Source organism: Pteropus medius, unplaced genomic scaffold, assembly GCF_902729225.1.
Source record: "Pteropus medius unplaced genomic scaffold, Ma_sr-lr_union100, whole genome shotgun sequence".
NCBI classification, from domain to species: domain Eukaryota; kingdom Metazoa; phylum Chordata; class Mammalia; order Chiroptera; family Pteropodidae; genus Pteropus; species Pteropus medius.
In genome coordinates, this window is record NW_024349225.1 from 4,257,044 (window position 1) to 4,277,938 (window position 20,895).

Genomic DNA, 20,895 nt, shown 5'->3' on the forward strand with positions numbered 1-20,895 from the left:
TTTAAACAAAATTCATCAAGAGTTTTAAGACTTCCTAAAATTCCATCTCCTGCGCAAAGACTTGCCGGAGTAAGGTGGCAATTTCCTGTCCTCTTATGCTATCCTTGTCCTCTCAATGTGACATTCATAAATCTGATCCCACTGACAGCACGTTTAGAGAAATGACGAAGCTGTGCCAGAAAACCAGAGTGAGGAACAGGAGAAACAAAAGTATACGGTCTTTAAAGTTAAAGGTTTTATCTCATTTACTTTTCTATTGCCAGCACCTAGTACAGGGTCTGTAACATGAATGAATGAATGAACGAATGAATGAATGAATGAATGAATATAATAAATTCAAATAGATTCTGAAAACCAGAGACTGGCAAAATAACATCTACCTTCTCTTGAAATGAGAAATACAGCAGGTCCTTGAATAATGTCATTTCATCCAACATTGTTTCCTTGACAACACTGAGATTCTGTAGGAACTGAACTCCTGTTTGTATCAGCTAGCCTGTGGTGAAGTTGGTTTTGTTATATGTCATTTTGCTTTAAGTTACAGAATCTATCTATGATATTTAGTGAGGACTTACTGTATGTAGATGAACTCTGACCCCTTAGAAAGAAAGAGAGCCTAGATTCACCAAAAACAAATCATGCTAGACTAAACTTGCCAGGATTCTATTCTTTGCCCGGTCCTAATCAACTTGGATCAAAATGTAACCAGTATACTAATCAGATTTGTGACTTACAAAATTGGTGGTGACAGTTAATACACTATATAACAGAATAGAGAGTCTACTTAATCGTGAAGATCTTAAAAATTGACTGAAAGACATTTATTTGTAATTTTAACAAAGACGGATGAAAGTGACTATCTTCAGATTCATGCAAACAGATTTAAAATTGAATATAACAGAATCTGAACTCAATGGTATGAAAAATCTGGTATGGTATAAAATGAAAAAATAATGTAAACGTTTCAATTGACCACAGCTCAGTGTGGGCCAATGCTGTGAGATGGCCACTAAAAAATTAATGCAAATTTTAGTATTAACAGAAATATTCTTTATCCACTATAAGAGAAAATAGTCCACTATATTCTGCATTAGACAGAGTCCATCTTTGCCTCTGGTGTGACACTTTAAGAGAAATGCTTACTACCTGGAGAGCATTAAAAGGAACTTGACAAAGATGGTGAGAGGCTATAAAGACACATAAGATGAGGAATGTTTAAGAAAGTTGGAGCATCCAAGTTGATGGAGATGAACAGTAATCTTTATGTTTATTTTTAATTATTAGCCTCCAGGGCACCAAAATATAATAATCATAATGCCCGATTCAAGACACATTTACATCACTGATCCACAAATGTTCTTATTTACTTTTATAAGTCTGATTATTTGTCTGTCTGTTTTTAATAACGTAGCAAGATCCCATGAACCCATCATCCAAAAAGAAAATAAAAACCTCAACTCACAATAAAAAATCTTAATTTAGAATAACTAATTTCCACCTCTGGCAAAAGTCACAAGGATATGTCTGGCAGATTAAGAAGGCAGTGGTACTGACACTCTACCAGTGGAGTGAGGAGGTCTATGTACCCTCCTCTAGAAGCCAGGAGAACCACTGTGACTGCCTTTGTAGAAAATAAAGTTTGAATATTATGACAAATTTGTGCTTCTCAAGTCTTGTGTCCTGCCAAGAAATCTTGTGTGTGGAGATTTAATAAAAAAGAAAGGAAGGAAGGAAGGAAATCAGAGTATATAACTCAGCTTTCTACACTGAAGACCAGGAGTTGGAAAGTCTAAATTATTGAACTCATCTCTGCACCATCAAAATAAAGCTCATGATTTTCCAAAAGTTAGAAGGTACCAATGATATATTTTGCTCTATGAAATGTTCACAGTGCTTTAGGAAAGCTGCTAATGGTACATAATTTACATCACTGTTTAATCTATGTTTCTGTTCAATATTTGCATAGTTTTATAGATGTCAATATGTTCCTACATTTACACAGTCTCTTTTGGATTATAAACACTAAGAGGGAAAGGGACTCCATTTTACAGATACACTATGCAATAAGACACTTGGAGATTCTTAAATTAGAGCAACAGTGATTTAGTTAAATATCACTGTGTTTGACTTAAACTGTAAACTGAGGGTGCTTTTTAATCCCCCTCATGGAGTTATTGGGACAATTAGATAAGACAAGGAGGACAAGGCACTTACTTGCACAATGACTTGTAATCAATAAATCTCCATTAAATATTGGCCTCAGGTTTCACACTGAGATAAGAATTGAGAGTCAATATTTATGCTTAAAATTAAATGTACAAAATTTTGAGATCCGTACCTCCGTAATGACATTGTGAGAAGCGGCAGAGAACAGAGTAACCTCTATAAAGCACAAGCTTTGGAGCCCGGCGATTAAGGGTTTAGTTTAAATGCCTTGTTAGGGAAAAGCATCCAGAAAAAATAGATGGCAAGTCCTGTCAGTATCGTATGGGTTGAAGGCCCACCCAAGAATTACCTAGGGAATGTCACTGTTTAATTTGCTATTTACTACTGATTAAAGATCCCAGACTTAGCGATGTTACCATGAAACTTAAGAGATTTTTGTCCAGTAGAGATGCACTTAATGTCTATTTTGTGAAACAGAAAATCCCGAAGGTCATGATTATTTGCCTGTAGGGTTTTAACCAGTTTTTGGTATCCGGTCCAGCAATCTTATCTTAACATACTTTTTTAATTAAATTGCCTATAAAAATCTAAGTATTACAATGTTCTTTGAACCAATCTTAACATCTCCCGATTCTCTCATTAATAAGTGAGTGAATAAAATTTTTGACATGTGTTCATTTTACATTTGCTTGTGAGTCATGGTTTTAATTTTCTAAAAGTTATGTCAGGAGCCCTGAGAATGCTATTAGGAAAATAATTATCAAAATCTTTTTACAAAACGAAAAATTATTTGGCCGTGTCAATTATCACTAATTCGTCTGTTAAACCAATTCAGAGTTTTTCTATGCATTTTCTTATAGCTGGGCATTCTTGTGTTCGGGCCATTGGCATAATCAAGTGCAGCTGCCACTAGCTGCAGCAAGATAAGTTGGCAGAAGTTCTAAGGTCTCTTATACAACTGCATTCGCAACGAGTTCAAAATCGCTGTAACAATTGCTATCGGCTTCCCTTTCTTTGCTTATTCCAATCTTTATTAATGGTCTAAGAGATAAGGCTCATGTTACCACATGCTAACAATGTCTGGCTAGCATCACACATATGAAATATAGTTTCGTTCCCGCTTTCTTGCCAAAAGGGGAGGAAAAAACAAACCTGGACTCCAAAGGAGTGGGCTTGTTGGTTTAAGCTGTTTTGCACCTTGTTAAAATGCAACGCTCATCGACACAGAAATGAACCATTTGGAAACACTGGGAGCCAAATTTCTGCTTAATTCATGACTACATTAAGCCATGTAAATTATCATAGGTTCACACACCCAAGGTTTAAAAGAAAGAAAGGTGTGGAAAATTCAGAATCGAATTTAAAAGTTTATGAATAATTCAGTCTAATGATCCATGCTCTCTTGGGCAAAAAGTTGAAGTATATGATGAATTCAATAAGTTCAAAATTGAAAAAAAAAAAAAGATAAAAATTGGGGGAATTATTCTCTTTATAGAAGGATTCTGTACTGTATAAAATAATTCATAAGAACTTTTGAGATCAAAACCCTCTGTCATTGTACATATTTATTTTTCTTCTTCCCATTTTTTTCTCTCTTCCTCAATACAAATGTTTAAAGCAGTGTCTGAGAATGAGCAAGACTCTGGTACTGCTGGAGGTGTGTGACCTTAGAGAAGTCTATTCACCCCACTCGAGTAGGAGTTCCTTAATGAAAAGGAACACGTCACGTAAAATGAGATATTCCTAAAGTAATATGAGGAAAGTAATTGCCAGAGAGCGTCCCTATTCTCAGCTCACTTGACTTAGGGAAAAAAGACTATGGCCTGTGCCGTACCTATTCATGCTGCCAATAGGCTTCGTCTAAGGAAAAGAACACTGAATGAAGAAAGTTTTAGGGGTTCCAACCAGAGCTCCGGCAACAGTAGTGTCTGGTTTAAAGCATGTCGCTTTGCCGTTATAAAATGAGGATTCAGACCAGATCTCTCTTCCAGCATTAATTTTCATCATCCACCCAATTTAAAGACACTGAGTGAGTTACAAGGGTAGCTAGATCAAACCTTTATTTCCCATATATTGGCACTGCAAACAGTACTTTATGGCACGAATCCTAGCTCTAATGCTCACAAGTGACTTTGGGCAAGTCACTTAAATTTGTAAAGCCTCAGTGTCCTCACCTGGAAAATAAGGACAGAGATGTTACGTAGAGCATATATTTGGAAGGTTAAATGGCTAAGTGTATTTAAAAGGTTTGAAAAAGTAACTAGTGTGTAGTTTCACTCAGTAAGTAGCAGTTGTTTTTACTGTTGCAGCCGTGATCTGGTAAGATTTGAGCTGAAGGAAAAATTTTGCATAATTACTTTTGTAAATCTATCTTCCAGGCACTGTATGCTCTTTTTGATACAGTGCAACTCATGACTACCTTCAAGATATCCTGTCTAGAACTGAAATTAACTTTTGGATTTCATGATAATTCTCGCATAAGTGTGTAAAGTTGAAAAGACTATATACCTGTCTGAGGCTTTCCATTACATTAAAAAAGAAAAAGTCAAAGTATTTGCCTTGACAATAAGGCAGGACAACATTAGATTGGACTGAACTATCATAGAAGAAGTTTCTTTAGCAAAAAATTCTCTTCAGCTGAAATAACCTCTGAAATGTTTTAGAATAGCAGTATTAATTCAAATGGTGTATTGTTGATCTCGAAAGCTAAGCAGGGTCGGGCCTGGTTAGTACTTGGATGGGAGACCACCTAAAAAGACCAGGTGCTGTAGGCATAAAAAATAAAAAAAATAAGAGATTGTAAGCTGACAAGGTCCTACAATCTGTGAGGTCAACGAAGGATGGCCTTGCCTAAAAAAAAAAAAAAAAATGGTGTATTGTTATTTACAGTACCTGAAAAATATGGGTAATATGGACTTTCAGAAGTCAATTTGAGTTCCAATTTATTTTAATTTAAGCGTCAAGCCTACAATCTCAAAAACATGAAATTCATTTTATCTAAGAATTGCCAAATTTTAAAGGTTAATTTTTAAGTTCGTTGTGGCCATCATCCAAAGTGATAAATAATTCTAAGCTTACATTAGTAACATTTCAGCTTAGAGTTATTTCCACTGAACAGCATACCAGTAATTTATCACTCTCCAATGCCTGACTCAGCTATTATAGAACTTATTACTGTTTTAAGGAAAAAAAGTCTCTTTGGATTGCACTGTGTCCAAAGGACACTTAAATTGTCAGGAGAAAATAAATCTTCTAAGTCATAAAATTAGGGGTGAAAATAACAATACTACAACGTATTGAAGATCTACCTCTTACTGAGCACTCACTGTGGATCTGACATTATTAAGTACACGAACATTTAATATTTACGCCCTGGATGTAACCACCACAAAAGACAGCATTATTTTATCCATTTATCAGATAAGGAAACAGGACCAAGGAAGTTCAGTGACTTGCTCACAGTTACAGAGGTTTCAAATGGCAGGGCTGCGGGCACTTTTTACCTGAAGTCTGTGCTCTCTTCACAATGCCACCCTCCTCACTGACAGACTGCTGTGAGCTCTGGAGCCTTCGCCTCCATTGCCACCTACCTTCTAGCTCGCCCTTAGGAAAAGAGGGGAAAATGGGAGGAGAGAGATAAGGGGGGACAACTGCACATGATATAAACAAGTAAAATGTATAACATGTGGGATGATAATAAAATAAATCAATGAAGTGAGATTGAGTGTGTTGCAATTTTAAATAGGGTGGCCGGAAAAAAAGGCATGAATTTCGAGTAACGCTGAAATGCAAGGGAGCATACCACACAGGTGTCTGGAAGGGGAGCACCTGCAGGCAGATGGAGCAGTCATTTCAAGGCTCCGTGCCGAGACCACCTTGTGCGGCTGCACGGATGACAGTCTGAGGACATGAGGCTGAAGAGGTCACACGGGCCAGAGAGAGTGAGTCTTAGAGGCCACTATAAGGACTTGGACTCTTTTTTCTGAGTAAGAGAGGAGTCTCGGAATGTTTTCAAGCAGAGGAGGGACAGGAGTCTGCCATGTTATAATAGGCTCCGTCTGGTTGCTGTGAACAATGGAAGTGATAAGACGTTCTTGGATTTGGAGTATATCTCTAAGGTAGAGTCACCGTTTGTTGTCGAAGTATAAAAAAAAGAGACAGGAGTCAAAGGTAATATGTAAACCAGTGAGTATGATAATATGTAAATATGCAAACCAGTGAGCATTTCGTGAACTAAATGCCCAAGTCCAGTCTGGTGCACATCCACAGAGCTCTAATCTCCATCCCAGCATACCAGGCCCATCCCGAGCATCCTGCCTGCTGGAACTGCGTGGTCTTGAAGCGGCAGAGTGCCGCCCGCTGCACACCCAGTGGACGCCATACAGTGTTTCTATATTGTCACGAGGAAACTTAGAAAGTGAAATCACAGCATGTTCTAGTTGTCACCTGCCTGCTCTCTTAGACCGAGTTAAACCCCACGTCGGAGAATGTCTTACATTTCTCCGCAGCCTTCTGGGGTTGTGAGCTCAAGATCCCTGTGCTCCACCTGCTGGAGTTTACAGAAGCGTGGAAAGATACTACCAGCGAGGTTCCCCTCACTGGCTCTTCCCACACCAGCACTAACTCAAAAGATGGTCTCCGGAAGTCTCTTCAGTCCTTACGAAACCCAAAGCTAATTTCTCAAGGCAGCTGAGCAAAAAGTAGCGAACGAGGACTTCAGAGGAAAAAATTCATTCTGAAGTAAGCTAAATCTAAACTATAAATTTCTAAATACCTAAACATAAGTCTCAGTTGTTTTCAATGTCAACTCAATTAGGTCATTTTCAGTGTCCATCCTGACTTCCTTTTTAAAAGAATCTATAAAACAGGATAATAAAATCCAAAGGAATTTATATTTTAAACATCTAACCACAAGGTGGAGATCTAAAGCAAAGATTAGTGTCATAGCAGAATTCAACTTAGAATCCAGAATTTTTCAACTAAAATTAGAGTTGTACGTGTTCTCAGGTTGTATGAGAAACTTATTTAAGCTAGAGAAAAACGCAGGGCTTATGAATCCGTGTTGTTTTATACATATTAGAAACATATGTGGCATGCAAGTTATTTCAGGAAGCTCTGAGCAGCACAGGAAACAAAGTGGAGACAGTGATTATATTAGAAATTTCAAGATTTACTTCTAAAGTGGGAAGATTATTGTTATATCACTTGATCTTGAGTACACTTAACAAAGGCTAATATAATTATTTTAGTCCAGATATTTCGTGGCTAGTATTAAATAACTAATTCCCTTTAACTTGACAGAGAGCAGTGCCAGACTAGTGGTTCTCAAGATTCTAGGTCATAAGTATGACTAAAAGACCTATCTAGTTTTACTTCATTTGCATATGGTAGTGAGTCTGACTTACCAAGAGAGGCCCAGGTAAAGGCGGAAAACCCTCACCTTCTTTCTGGATGAGTGGGTTTTATCAGTCCCCCCAATTATATACTGAACGGACTTGTCTGATTCGCAAATTATCCTCCAGGTTTACTCACCTAGAAGTTTCATTATTTTAAAAATAATCTAAATTTCCTTTGGTTTCTTATAGTGTGAATAATTGTTCTTCCCTATAGAAACAAACAAACAAAAAAATCGAAAGAGAAAAATCCAAGCTAAATAATAAATAGAAGAGGTAGATGGGGTAAAGGGGATCAATCATGTGGTGAGAGAAAGAAATCTCACTATGGGAGGTAAACACACAGTGTAAATATATATATGCCTTACTGTTAAAGGGTACAGCTGAAACTTACTGGATTTCGTTAAGCAATGTCACTATGAAAAAAAAAATAACAGAAGTAAAAAAGTAAAATTAATAATAATAAATAGAAAACATGGTATGATCTTTTGCCTGTTTCTTCTACTCCTATATATCTTATTTTAGAGATCGCATAACAGGTGTTAATTAAATGAACTAGACTCAGCCATCGCTAAAATTCTTGGCAGGCTAACTCCTTAAAGCTCTTCTGATATTTTTTTATTGCAATGAAAGGACTGATTTGTGGAAATTGTTTACCTCCAAGTTTACTCAGGTTCTAAGACCTTCGATCTCCAATTTGTTAAAGGTTGTGATCACCTATATCTTAGAAAATTAAAAAGAAAAGTAATCACCAGCTCGAGAATTGTTGCTTTCAGCTATTAGGTAGGAATTCCCCTCATTCCTTAGTGCTGACTTAGGTCTTTATCTCAGTCACCTGTCTATGTTACAACTAGTACAGCAGAATTCCAAGCTGTTTATTTAGACAAGCATCAAAGTTTGGAGCTCTGATCTGTACTTAGAAGACCTTTGATCCTGTGCACCTTGATTTAGAAATCTAACTGAATCTCCAACAAGAAAGGTTTGTCTCTTCCGCTGCTTTCTGGTCTCAGAGAGTCCGGAAATAACAAGAGCCGGCTTCCTGGTAGTTCAGAACTTCCGCTTCCTGTTCTGGACGATAGCAGAAGTAGAGAAATGTGAAAATGTTAACCCAAAAGTACAATGGCCTTTTGCAATCCATAACAACATACAGGTTAAATTTCATTCAAATGCTGCCTTTTACTTAACCAGTGTAAGCTTATGTGACACTATTTTAAACCAAAACAAACTCTGTAGAAGACTTTCAGGCCACCATGCAGGGGCTGGTTCTCTGGGGAACCGGAAAGGGAGTGTGAGAAGCATCCTCCGTGAGTGGCCTCTGGAAGGCAGGTGAGATGTGTGGGCCAGGTGATCAGTTACTAGCTTGGATAGCAATAAGGGCAGAGGTTCGGTTTCACATGTATCAGAATCACACAGAGGGCTTATTAAAATGCCGGGCCCAGCCCACTCCCATCCCAGTTTCTGATTCAGTAGGTCTGGGTTGAAGACAGAGAATTCGTATTTCTAACAAGTTATCAAGGGATGCTGATTCTGCTGATCTGAGGACCACACTTGGAGAACCACTGCTCTAAGTGGTTTTGGAATGTGGGGAAAACATTAACCCTTAGCAAATATTAGGGTACCATTTGAAAGAGGAAGTGAGACAGAGAGTGAGGAGCACGGGCTCTAGAATCGGCCACACTTGGGAGCTGGGTCTGGGTCTGCCCAGAGCCGGAGGTTTGGACAAACTGTTTAACCTCCCTGCAACACTTTCCTTATCTGTGAAGTGGGAGAGAATAGCTATATTTATCTCTGAGGACAAAATACAATATTGTATGCAAAGTGCCCGGCACATGGCGCTCTATAAATGGTTGTTATTATTTTTAAAATTACAGACACTATTAGGGAAAAAAACCTAGTTCATATGTCGGCAATAATCTCTGAGATCTAAGCATAGGAGAAACTTCGGTCAGGAGATAATATGGATTTGTTTTGCATTTGGATTAAATAAAAAGAGGCTGACAGTTTATAGAACAATCTTTCTCCTGTAAAATAAAAATCCCTCATAATATCAATTTTTTTCCCTCGAAAACTTTTTAATTCTCATTTTTTTTATTGCCATCTAGCATTCACTTCTTTATTCTGGCTGCTGTATTTCTCTGTCCTGCTGTTTACATCATTTGTGTGCCGAGGGCACTCCCATATTTTTCTACATGGTTTTTCTCTGGTGAAGGTACAGAGGGCTCGAAAACTGGCCACCCCCAAGGGACCAGATTGTTTATTTCCTCTCCTTTCAGGTAGATCTGAGCCCAGACCCACCATCAAAAGACTTATACGTAAGACAAGACCACTGCTTCCCCTTCCTCTAATACTGCTCTCACCCTGTACTACACTCTTTCCCGTCTCCTGCATGCTGTTATTAAAAGGGAGTTTTCTGTCAGTCGGTCTGTAAGAGTTTCTTTGGAGTTGAAATCTTCAAAGGAAGTGCATATAGAAAGGGTAGACAGGTGACAACTTGAATCACATTTATCTGAGGTGATTCCGTAAAATGCAGGCTCTGGCTCAAACCTACTAGGTCAAAATCCACACTGTAATAAACATTCCCAGTGACTCCTGACACTTAAAGTTAGGAGCCGTGCTCTACAGCAGCTACGTTATGGCCTTGTGTGGATGCACTGCTGTGTCTCAAGTCAGTGGGGACGGAAGGGAGTGGGTTACACGTCACCCTCAGCTTTCCTCACTCGAGCAGCAGCTGAAGAGCTCCTTTTATCAGGTCTGTCAAGTAGGCTGGTCAGGAATTTCGCCTCAGACAAGAGGTTGAGACCTCTTCTCTGAAATTCTTTTCAGAGCGAGGTTTGAGTAAAGGGAGGATGGTTATCTCATCTCCACATGCGATGGGATCACCCCTATAATTGGCATTTGAAAATGTAGTGGGGAGGTCACGCTGTTGACTGGTGTGGCCTGTGGGCATTTGGTGGTCAGGGGCCAGTGATGCTACACAGCTTGTCTTTTGGGGGCCTCCCACGTCACAAAAATCTGAGCTGTCCAAATGCCAAGAATACTCCAGGATGAGAATCCTTCAGCTCTGCTGCCCCTGTCATAGACCTCTGTGAAACCTCTTGGTTCCCTCAGGAAAGTCTAGTATCTGTTTGACCACGATTCTCCATCACCTTCCCCTCATCTTCAGTAACAACATTAAAGTATGCAATGGCTTATACAGAATTTACTCGAAGTTGGGAAGATAGAGCGCTTGCCATTGAAATGCTGTGCATTGATTTTTGGCCTTAGCTTTCACTGTTGTTAACGGTAGTTTCTAAGATAAATTGAGCTTTCTATAAAAATAAATCCAGTGTTAGGAATCATAATTTGTACCAGACCCAAGAAAAAAGATCCTTGCTCAAAAAAAGCAGTTGAAAGAGTATTCTTGCCAGAAGCTATAGACCATTCTGCAATTTATTTCCTTTTCAGTGGAAGAGAGGACTTCAAAGCCATAAGTATAAACATATGCTATAATATGTCTAAAATCTAAATGTAAGAATCTTTGAACCAACTTCTACTTGATATAATGGGCAAGCCTATCATTTACATAACTAGATACTATAAAAATTAAGAGGTATAGCGATTGAGAGATGACATAAATTCCATAAGCAAAAACTAGCGAGGTTTGGAAGATAAACCCTACAATACAAATGTGATCGGTAACTCTCCATCCCCTTTAGGATAAAATCCAAGTTCCTTTACATAGCCTGCAAGGCTCTCCACCATCTGACCCTTTGAAAACTTACAAATCAATATATATTTTGAGTACTCATCTCAAAGCAAAGAAAAGCACGTGGAGACATAAAAATTAAAGCACTGCTTTGAGAGACGGAAGCAGTGCCATTCTAGGGTCCACTCTGCCACTAACCTTGTAGAAGTTCCTTTTTGTCACCTGTGAAATTGTGAAATTACATGATAGCTGAAATCAATAGTGGTGCTAACAACTGATTAACTCACTTCAATTACTTAATTCTCAGAACTGCTAAGCATGTCAACCGGGCTTATGATCGGTCTACATCACACCTTGTTCCTTCTTTATAAATTGTGTCATGGATTAACATAAATTTAAGAAGCAACTGCTGACAGTTTGAACACTGATATCTTTTTAAAGTGTAAAAAGGACTTTCTTGGTAGTGGAAGGCAAGTAGTGAAACTCACGATGTCTTTTATTTTATTGCAATGTGAAAGTTTTTTAAACCCCAAATTTAGTACTTTATCCATCTGTTTCTTTGAACAGTCATTTGAAAAGGATCCTTTAAATTTCAACTGAGTTGCAAAAAGATTGTTTTGATAATATATCATATTGAAGCAATTCAAGTTTGCGCTAATTTAGAATCTAAGGAAACCCTAGTCATCGGAGGATGTTTTTAGATATCTTTCACAGTGATATTAAGAATTTCTTAGTATGTGAGTTCTCTCAAAGGTCGTTCAAAATAAGTACTTATCTAAATAAGCTTTTAAAAGAAATCCAATAAAAGCAAACATAGTATGGGAGCAGCTGCTTAGAAAAGGGGGGGAACCCTCATAATTTGTCTATAAAGATTTCTTTTAGGAAGCCCATGCTGTTTAAATAAAATTCTAAAATAAGCATTAAGGGTTCAGTACTATAACACAAATCAGTGGACTGTAGAAGACTTACACAAATATAAAGCGACTGGCCCCAAATATATAATCACTCTTATGCCACTAAATTTCATCCCAAACAATCCAGTCCCTAGAAATCAAGTTTAATCCTAAAAGGATGCCCTTTTATGTATTTCTAAAATCTGAGTTCTGCTAGAAACTGGCTTCTTGGGAATCCTCCTGTGGCTTCCTGCCTGACACCTCTCCAGCTAGCCTCCCCCTCCTACCTAGCAGCTTCCTTCTCTGAGAGCCTATATTCAAAAATGAAAGAGCCCCAGGGTGCTGCCCACACTATGGAGGCGCCAGGCAAGAGTCTGAGGCAGTGACTGACATTCCGATTCACTGTACACACCGTCAAGGCAGCAATGACGAAATTGTGAAGTATGTGGCAGAGCTGCATTCTGGTGGAAGAAGAAAGAGACCGATTTCAAATGTAATCATTAGGATTTACATTCTACTGGGAAAAGAGCATTAGTCAGAGTCTCAGGGTCACCCAAATAGGTTTTCAGGACCCGAAGAAGTTTGTGTCATGTAAGAGTGATGGATGAAAGATATCGTTGTGTAACTGCCTCTCTTCTCCCATTGAGCCAAGGGGCCTTTCATCTGGCCTGATGGGCTCAGGGGAAACTGGAGATGCCTGAAGCCCATCTGGATTTATTTTAGAGGTCATGGAAACAAAACAGATGAGGAAAGGGTAAAAGGTGAAGGGATCAAGGCGGCCTGTGTGAACTGAGTTTATGAGAGAGATTTTAGCAGGAGAGACTTGGGAGAGAAAATCTGAAGAGGTTCACTGTGCTAAGGATGAGATCTCCTAAAAATTTCTTGGGACACTGCAATAAACATTTAGTTTCCCTTTAATTCATTTTCATTGCTTCATTGGTGTTCTTTTGAATGTGGCACCAACTGCAAGGGATCTGTTACTGCCTTGGGTATAATTGGAAATGACAATTTTTCCAAAATGCACAGCTGATCATGTCACTCTCCTTCTAAAAGTCCTCAAAAAGTTTCTAATCACCCTGCTTAGCACGGCCTGCCCTGGCTCCTACTCTGATTCTATTACACACCTACCACAACCCAAATTCTATGCTCCAGCCATGTATAAAATGGATAGTTCCAAAATGTACTGTTGTAATATTGTGATTTATAATAAGAAATATATATTTGGTCTTCATAGAGTTCTGGCACAGAGCTTGGAAAACCCTTGGAATTTCCTGAGTAACGAATAAGGTAAAGTTGTCTTTTGTTATGTCAGTGAGATGACTTTTGGAAAGCACCAGGGATGGGGGCTGGTTGACAAGGGAACCAACCAGGTGATTAGAGGGCTGGAACTTTCAGACCTACCTCTGGGGAGAGCAGAGGAACTGGAGGTTGAATCAGTCACCAATGGTCAATGAGTTATTCAATCGTGACCATGCAATGAAGCCTCCATAAAAACCCAAAAAGGCTCTATGGCCATGCCAACCTGAACACACCCGATCTCATCTAATTTCGGAAGCTAAGCAGGGTCGGGCCTGGATAGTACTTGGATGGGAGACCACCTAGGAAGACTGGGTGCTGTAGGTGGAGGGGGAGGGGGGTGATTAAGGATGGGTTTTGGAGAGCTTTCCGGTTGGTGAACATTTGGAGATGCAAGGAGCGTGGTGAGCTCTGAGAGCATTGGAGCACCGTGCCCCTCCCAAATACCTTGCCCTGTCTGGTGTTCCAGACAGCATCTCCTCTATCTGGCTGTTCCTGAGTTATAGCCTCTTATACACAGCCAATAATCTAGTAAGTAGAATATGTCTCTGAGTTCTGTGAGCTGCTCTAGCAAATCAATCAAACCCAAGGAAGGGTTCATGGGAACCTCTCATTTATAGCCAGTCGGTGAGAAGCCAGGTGACAGCCTAAACTTGTGACTATTGTCTGAAGTGTGTGTGTGTGTGTGTGTGTGTGTGTGTGCGCGCGCGCGCGCGCACAACCAGCGGTCTTGTGGAACTACAATCTTAACCCGCAGCATCTGATGTTGTCCCCAGTGTCAGAATTGAGTTGAATTGCAGGACATCCAGATGGTGCTGGAGAATCACTTGGCATTGTGAAAAAAATACACACATTGGAACTGTGATTTCACAGGTCATCGCACCTTCATACTTGCTTCTGCTCCCTTAGCTTGAAATGCCTCCCTACCCCATTCTTTCATCTATCTATCCACCTATACAATCAACATTCATTGAGTACTTATTAAGTATTAAACACTGTTTTAGGCACTGAGTGACCAAAATAGTGAACAACTACAATAACAAAAACAATATTTCAGAACCTGTGAAAATCTTGCTCAACGATGGCACAGGCTGACAGCTACAGATGTTCTTCAACACTTTTAATTCCAACGATTCTAGGATAAAAGGTACTTTGCAAGAGCTATGAACAACCCACAGTGTATAACAAAACAAAAACCAGGATCTCTGTTGCAAATTCTCCAGTATACCTGTACGAAGTAGGACCAATTTACCATGATCTTCACCATCATGGGCTCATGCAGGGCATGTGCCTCGAAGATGCTGGACACATTCTTACAGAATATCAAATACAAAATCCTATGTTATAGAAGAATAGGGTTACTACCTTATGGTTATTATTACTCATATTATTACAAGCTTATTATTGGCCATACATATGGTTTTTATTCTACGAATATACTAAAGCCATAAACTATATCTTGAGAAAAGATTTTAAGGAAACTCCTTAATGACAGCCAAAATATTATTTGGCCAATTATCTAAATGTAAATAATATTTATAAATATTCAAGTATGTGTTTTAAGTATTTAAGTATATTAATTTACAACAGTAATTTTCATTATCTATGAAGAAATAATTTATTAAACCAAGAGAACTATCTGCCTATTCCTGATTTTCAATATTCTATGCCATGGAGAACAGCTCCCAGTTGCTGATGCAAAAAACCCTGCATGCACTACGTTTTGGATTCTCACTTGTCCTGACTATCAAAGTACGCTGTGCCTCCTTCCTTCCTGAAAAACTCCCACTTCTCCTTCACAATTCACAGTTCTGTGTAGTCTGACCTGACTCTCCCAGAAAGACTTAGGTCTTCCCAACACCTAATATGCCTTAGTCATAATTCTATTATAGCATATTATTATATTATAATATAATCGTTATTTGGACCTCTCCTCCCTTAGGAATGGGGTGGATCAGAACCAGTTCTGGTTAGATAAGACTGATGGGGCAAACTTCAGCCAACATCCACAAGAGGGAGCCACAAATCAGGAATCAGAGAGCAGAACAAACCCTAGAACCAAGGGGTCAGATTCAAATGGTACCCAGAAGATGCTGCTGGGACATGCGAAATGGAGGAAAGGATAGAAATGAGAGCAGGTTAGCAAAAGGAGCTGGGTCCAGAACGATTGCCATGAACACTGGTGGGTCAGAGGCTAACATTTACCTGAGAGAGAGAGGGTACATGGGGAACAGTAAGGTGTTCACAGAGCCAAGTGAAGGCACTCGGTCAGGGGTGTTGTGTTTATATGCCAAATGAATGGTAACCTATTGGGGCAGTAGAGGTTCGATCCCCTCTCCCAGGTGAGGGGAAACCAGGGTCTTGGTTCAGCTGGGATTCAGTGCTGGGAAGATGTGAATGAGTACCACGTGACCTCATCTAAATTCATTTACCTCCCAAAAGCCTCATTTCAAATACCATCATATTGGGGGGTAGGGCTTCAACATGTGAATTTTGGGAGACACGATTTAGTCTGTAGCAGCCAGGGTGTCCTGTCACTCACAGTGGAAAAGATTCTTTACAAGTGAGAGAATGTCACAGAACGGAAAAGAAGCGTCTTAAGGAGAATATATTTCAGGGCTTGCTAACTTAGTCATCGAGTTTAAGGAAATGGTAGGAGACAAGAATGGGAACCAAACTGGGGTCAGGAGCAGTTGGTGAGCTGACAGGATGAGAATGTGAGATCAGAACACCAGCCCGGGAAGGCGTGCAGAGGCAGCAGCGCCAGGGCGGGGTGGGAGAGGGGAAGGTGGAGGGTGCTCACTTCTGGGGGCTGAGCCCAAGGGGAGGGCAAGTGAGGTGGGAAAGAGCCTTAGACACAAATTCCCCTCCAGGCTATATAGCAAGCACACAGCAGTCAATGAACATTTATTGAGTAACTTAATGAATATGACTGTCCTGCTTTTAACATTGATTTAATTAGTCTGATCCAGGAGGAGTCCTTTTCAAACCAATAATTCTTATAAATGTCTGTCCTCGTTGCCCGTCCTATAGATCATCTAGCTCCTTTTCTTTTTCTACTACTGTATTTCCCAGCCTCTTTCTCTTGCTTCTTCCTGAACATCAAGGACTTTTTAAATCTTATAACCTAAAGAAGAGAAAGGAAATGAAGTTGAGCATCAAGTTGGATACTTTTAGGGAAATCAAAGCAAAAGACTTGATGTGGAAATCATCTGGCCTTGTAATCCTTCAATCTGTACCACTGGCATAGTAAAAACTGACAAACCATCATTTCATTTGGGCAGTGAAGAGAGTACCCAAGTCGTTTACAGTTCACAGCTAAACAGATGCTATTTGGGCTCTTGCTGAAGCCTCGTGAGAATATTATGTAATAGAGGAAGAAGCCTAGAGGGACAGGAGGCCACTCGATGCTTTGCAGCACGTCTTATCTTCCCAGTCACCGCCCTGCCCGTGTGGGCGTGCACAAGTGGTCCTTCCTGGAGCTGCTTCCCCTGGGCTCCCGGCTCCTCTGTCCTTGGCCGTGTTGCTGGGAATGTCAGGTAGATTCTCCTGACCATGAGGAAGTTCAACCAGGGTCAAGGAGGCTTGTTTTCTCTCTCCCGTCAATGGGTTTACTCTATAAACTGGTTTGTCCTGCCAAATGGAAGGAAATCCTCATTGTCTTTTCACGCTTGGGCTTCCTTAACGCAAGCACTATCTCAGGAGTGGTGATTCAATCACAAACTTATTTCAAGCATGTTTTGTTTGTTTTTTCCTAGAATGATGATGAGATCAAGGCCTGTATCTATGAAACGGTGTGTGAGAATTTCTGGAAGTCTAAGGTGTTTATCAGGATTGATGGCGGTGGTTTGAAGTTATTTCACCCTTTTTCAGTGCTGTTATTCTCTAAGGACTTTAAAAATGTTGCCTGAAACTTCGTCACAAAAATGCTCCAGTGATAAACGGTTCCGAAGAGCAGACATTAGCAAGCCTCAGCGCACGGCATGATCAAGCCTGCGTCGGGATTATTGAAAATGAGCCTTCGAAAGTTGCAATAAACTGTTATCTGTTTCTTCAGGCAGTTGAAAGTATACAGTAGATAAGTTTAAGTGCCGAAATATTAGATCTCAAAGGACTTATGATCAGAAAAGTAGCATCTAGAAAAAAATAGCCATAAAAATCAGAATTCTTAAATAATAGGGTGAAACTGGCCTTAAAGATCAGTCAAATAGTCAATTCAGTCCTGTCACTTTGTCGATGAGGAAGCTAAGGCCACGCAAATGATATGATTTGTATACGGTGACAAAACTCATGGGCAGAGAAGCAGGCCAAGAATATAGATAGATCTTCTATTCCTCAAAGTCGAAGGCTGTGCTACAGAAAATTCTAGTCCACTGAACATCCTCCCTTCCAAAACTGTATATTAAGTAATACAAGCTTTGTATTAAAATTTAAAACTAATATGCAGAGTGAAGGCTATATCTGCATGTATTTCTTTAAACATTTCTGAACAGGTTTCTTTTTTCGGTTTATTGCATTGCACTTTGCCTTTATTCTTAACTCAAGAACTTAGCATAAAAGATGGAGATTTCCTTTGCATCTGAGACCTTAGAACTTCCTCAGACCTTAGGTCATCTTAGCTAGTTTGATTTTCCTTTTTTAAACTTCTTTATTTTTATTGAACTAAGAAAATGTGTTTGCCACTTACTTCCCTGCTGCTTGAAATCCCTGTCTTGTTTAGCCATAAAAATCCAAATACAGCTAACGAGAGAAGAGATACAATTGGAAAAATGTGACAATTTTGCCAAATTGAGCAGTAATTCTTAGAAAATCATACGGAACACAAATTCTCTGATTGTGAACTATATACCTATTAGTATGGAATAGTAACCACCACCTTCTCTAAACTCTACCATTAGGGCATCTGATCCCAATGTTCTTTCTCCAAGGTCAGGGATGGTCATCCCTTTGGAGGTTTGAAGATAGGGAATATACATCAATTAAATTAGAAAGATGAAAGATCATTAGAGTGAAGATTTTATTTCTCCAGGCTAAAACAGCTTCAAAGAATAAATATTAAATGAAAATTATTAAATAATTTTAATTCAAATCCACTTAGTATTCTTGAGAAGCTCGTGAAAAATAACTGCTGACACATCATCCAACCCGTTCAAAGTACTTCCTACTTGGTTAAAAAAGAAAGAGACCTCATGTTCTGTATAATCATGCCATCTTAAGAGAAAATACTTTGATTTTATAGAAGGTGTTTTTCTCTCCCCCTCTCCCCCCAATTAAAAGGAGGAAAAAACCCAATTAAAAGGAGGAAAAAACCCAAGCTGATCAGTGGTAAAATAATTGTTGTAGTATCAGTATTAAATTTGGCTACAAACAATATTGACACACTTTATGTCCAAAGCAGTATCATTGGAATTGCTATAACAGATATATAATTATTTTGTAATATAACCACGCATTTTACCAAAACTACCTCCCTTATGTAATTGAAAAGTGAGCAAGTTTAAAAACAGTGACTCATAACCACCTGCTACTTCTAAAAGTCCAGTGATAACGCATACCTGTTATTCAGAGGTTACTAATGCCCTCTAGATCCCTCTTTTTAATCTCCACTTTTGTCAGCCAACTCACTTTATGGCTATTAAGTCCATAAAGCGTCTGAATCCTCTGCAGCTCATCTCATAACAAAAGCTGACCACCTGACAGGCAGGCCTGGTTTTGTAAAAATACATTAATCCCTCCCTGAGACCGTGATAACCTGAGTCAACAGTGCACACATTAGTGAAATACAATTGCTGGTTTATAAAGTTATTCCAGTTAGCCACTGAGCATGAGGCATCTTCTAGTTCTTCCATTGTTTAAAGTTTCATTCAATTTGTTTGTCAGTAAGCTGAGTGGACATAAAATATGAGGCAATGTCCATCTAAAATATCTCCCGTTGTTTTTTAAAACCACAGTGTTAATTCAGTTTTTGATTTAGTAAGCCATATCTGAATTAAGACTTTGAATTATGGCAAGTAACAATTTCCAAACTATAAAAAAATTCTAAAATGCTCTGTATCAAACATTTTTATTAACCTTTGGAACAGTCTAAAGTACTTAAAAGAAAAGTATAAACCTGTAAAAAGGTAAAACTAACTTATACTAGTACTACTTCTACCAAATAAAAAATATCCTGCATTTTTTCAAAAACGAAACAATTAAACTGAAGAACAGAATAGCTGATCTAGATGAAACTCCCAAAAGTATCTTGCCTTGACCCTCCATTTGATAGAGGGAAAAACGGGGGCCAGAAAGGTTAACTGAGTTAGAGATAAACACAGGTCAGTGGCTAGTATGTAAATAAATTAGAAGTAGATTAAAGGTCGCATAAATCTCTCTTCTTTGCCCTTTCCCAGTAGGACAGAGTTCGCTGTCATCCTCCCCTTTTAGGATCCTCTCCTCATATCCTCTTGTCCCAAGTTCCTAATCTATGTCCTGTTCCTAAGAGTCTGATTTTCTCAGTTAACTATTAAGTTTGGAAAATCTGTTAAGCCAGTGTGTGGTCTTAAACCAAAATGAGTCCCATGGTATAAGAACAGATGTTGCCTATCAGAATTGGTCTCTGATTGAATTGATTTGGGAAATTCTAAGTTAAACATAGGTTTCTTCTCTATAGAATTGTTTTAGGCCTTTAATATGCTGATGTGCTTTGTGAATCTTCAGATGTGCCTATCTCAACTTTATTTGATATATCTTTTTTTAAAACATAGCACATGTTGTAGATACTCTGATAAAATGAAGCACAATTTGAAAAACACCATGACTTAAGTTAATTTCTAATGAGTGTAGCTCAGATGTGTCCTTTCAGAAACGCAGATACTTTTTCATAATTATAAATAAAGTGATCGTTTTGAAAATTTGCAAAATACATAGTAGGAAATTAAACTGACTTCTATTCATATAGCCAAAGATAGGAAGATATCCAGAGTATCTTCATTTTCAAATGGACTCTTGGAAGATTAAAAAGGCTTTAAGATGTGAAGAAATTACAATTTAAGATGGCATTTCACGCACCGTGAATAAGAAGCTGTACCAGTGAACACGAAATTGCTTCACTTATGTGTCTGCTTCCTGGTCAGGCTGTGCTAAGTGCGTTTTTTACAACAGCCCTCTAAAGCAGACCCTTTTACAAGTCAAACCAAATTGGTCTAGTTTCTAAGCCCACACTATTAACTCCACTATAACACACCTTCCCGTTTGCCAGAACTACCAAAATTCCAGTGATTCAAACATGAACTCTGCTTTTTCTTTTACACCACAGCACCAGAAAATGCCAGAATTCAAGCCAGGATTCTGTCTATAGTTCAGAACCATTTCCCTCTCCTTGTGTGGGAAATGTTAAACTTCTTTAGAGTCAGCACTTAGATTTCTGCAACGGATAACAACGTCGTAAACTAGGCAGGTGCGAGGGAGAGCAAGGGGCTCT

At 39.0% G+C, this 20,895-nt stretch overlaps 1 protein-coding gene and 1 pseudogene across 1 annotated transcript in view; one reads left to right on the top strand and one right to left on the bottom strand.

Moving 5' to 3' along the window:
• The window catches only part of HMCN1 (hemicentin 1), a 460,798-nt gene that overhangs the window by 392,169 nt on the left and 47,734 nt on the right, over window positions 1-20,895 (bottom strand). The window lies entirely within an intron of this gene.
• Window positions 13,642-13,760, top strand: LOC120617866 (uncharacterized; annotated as a pseudogene).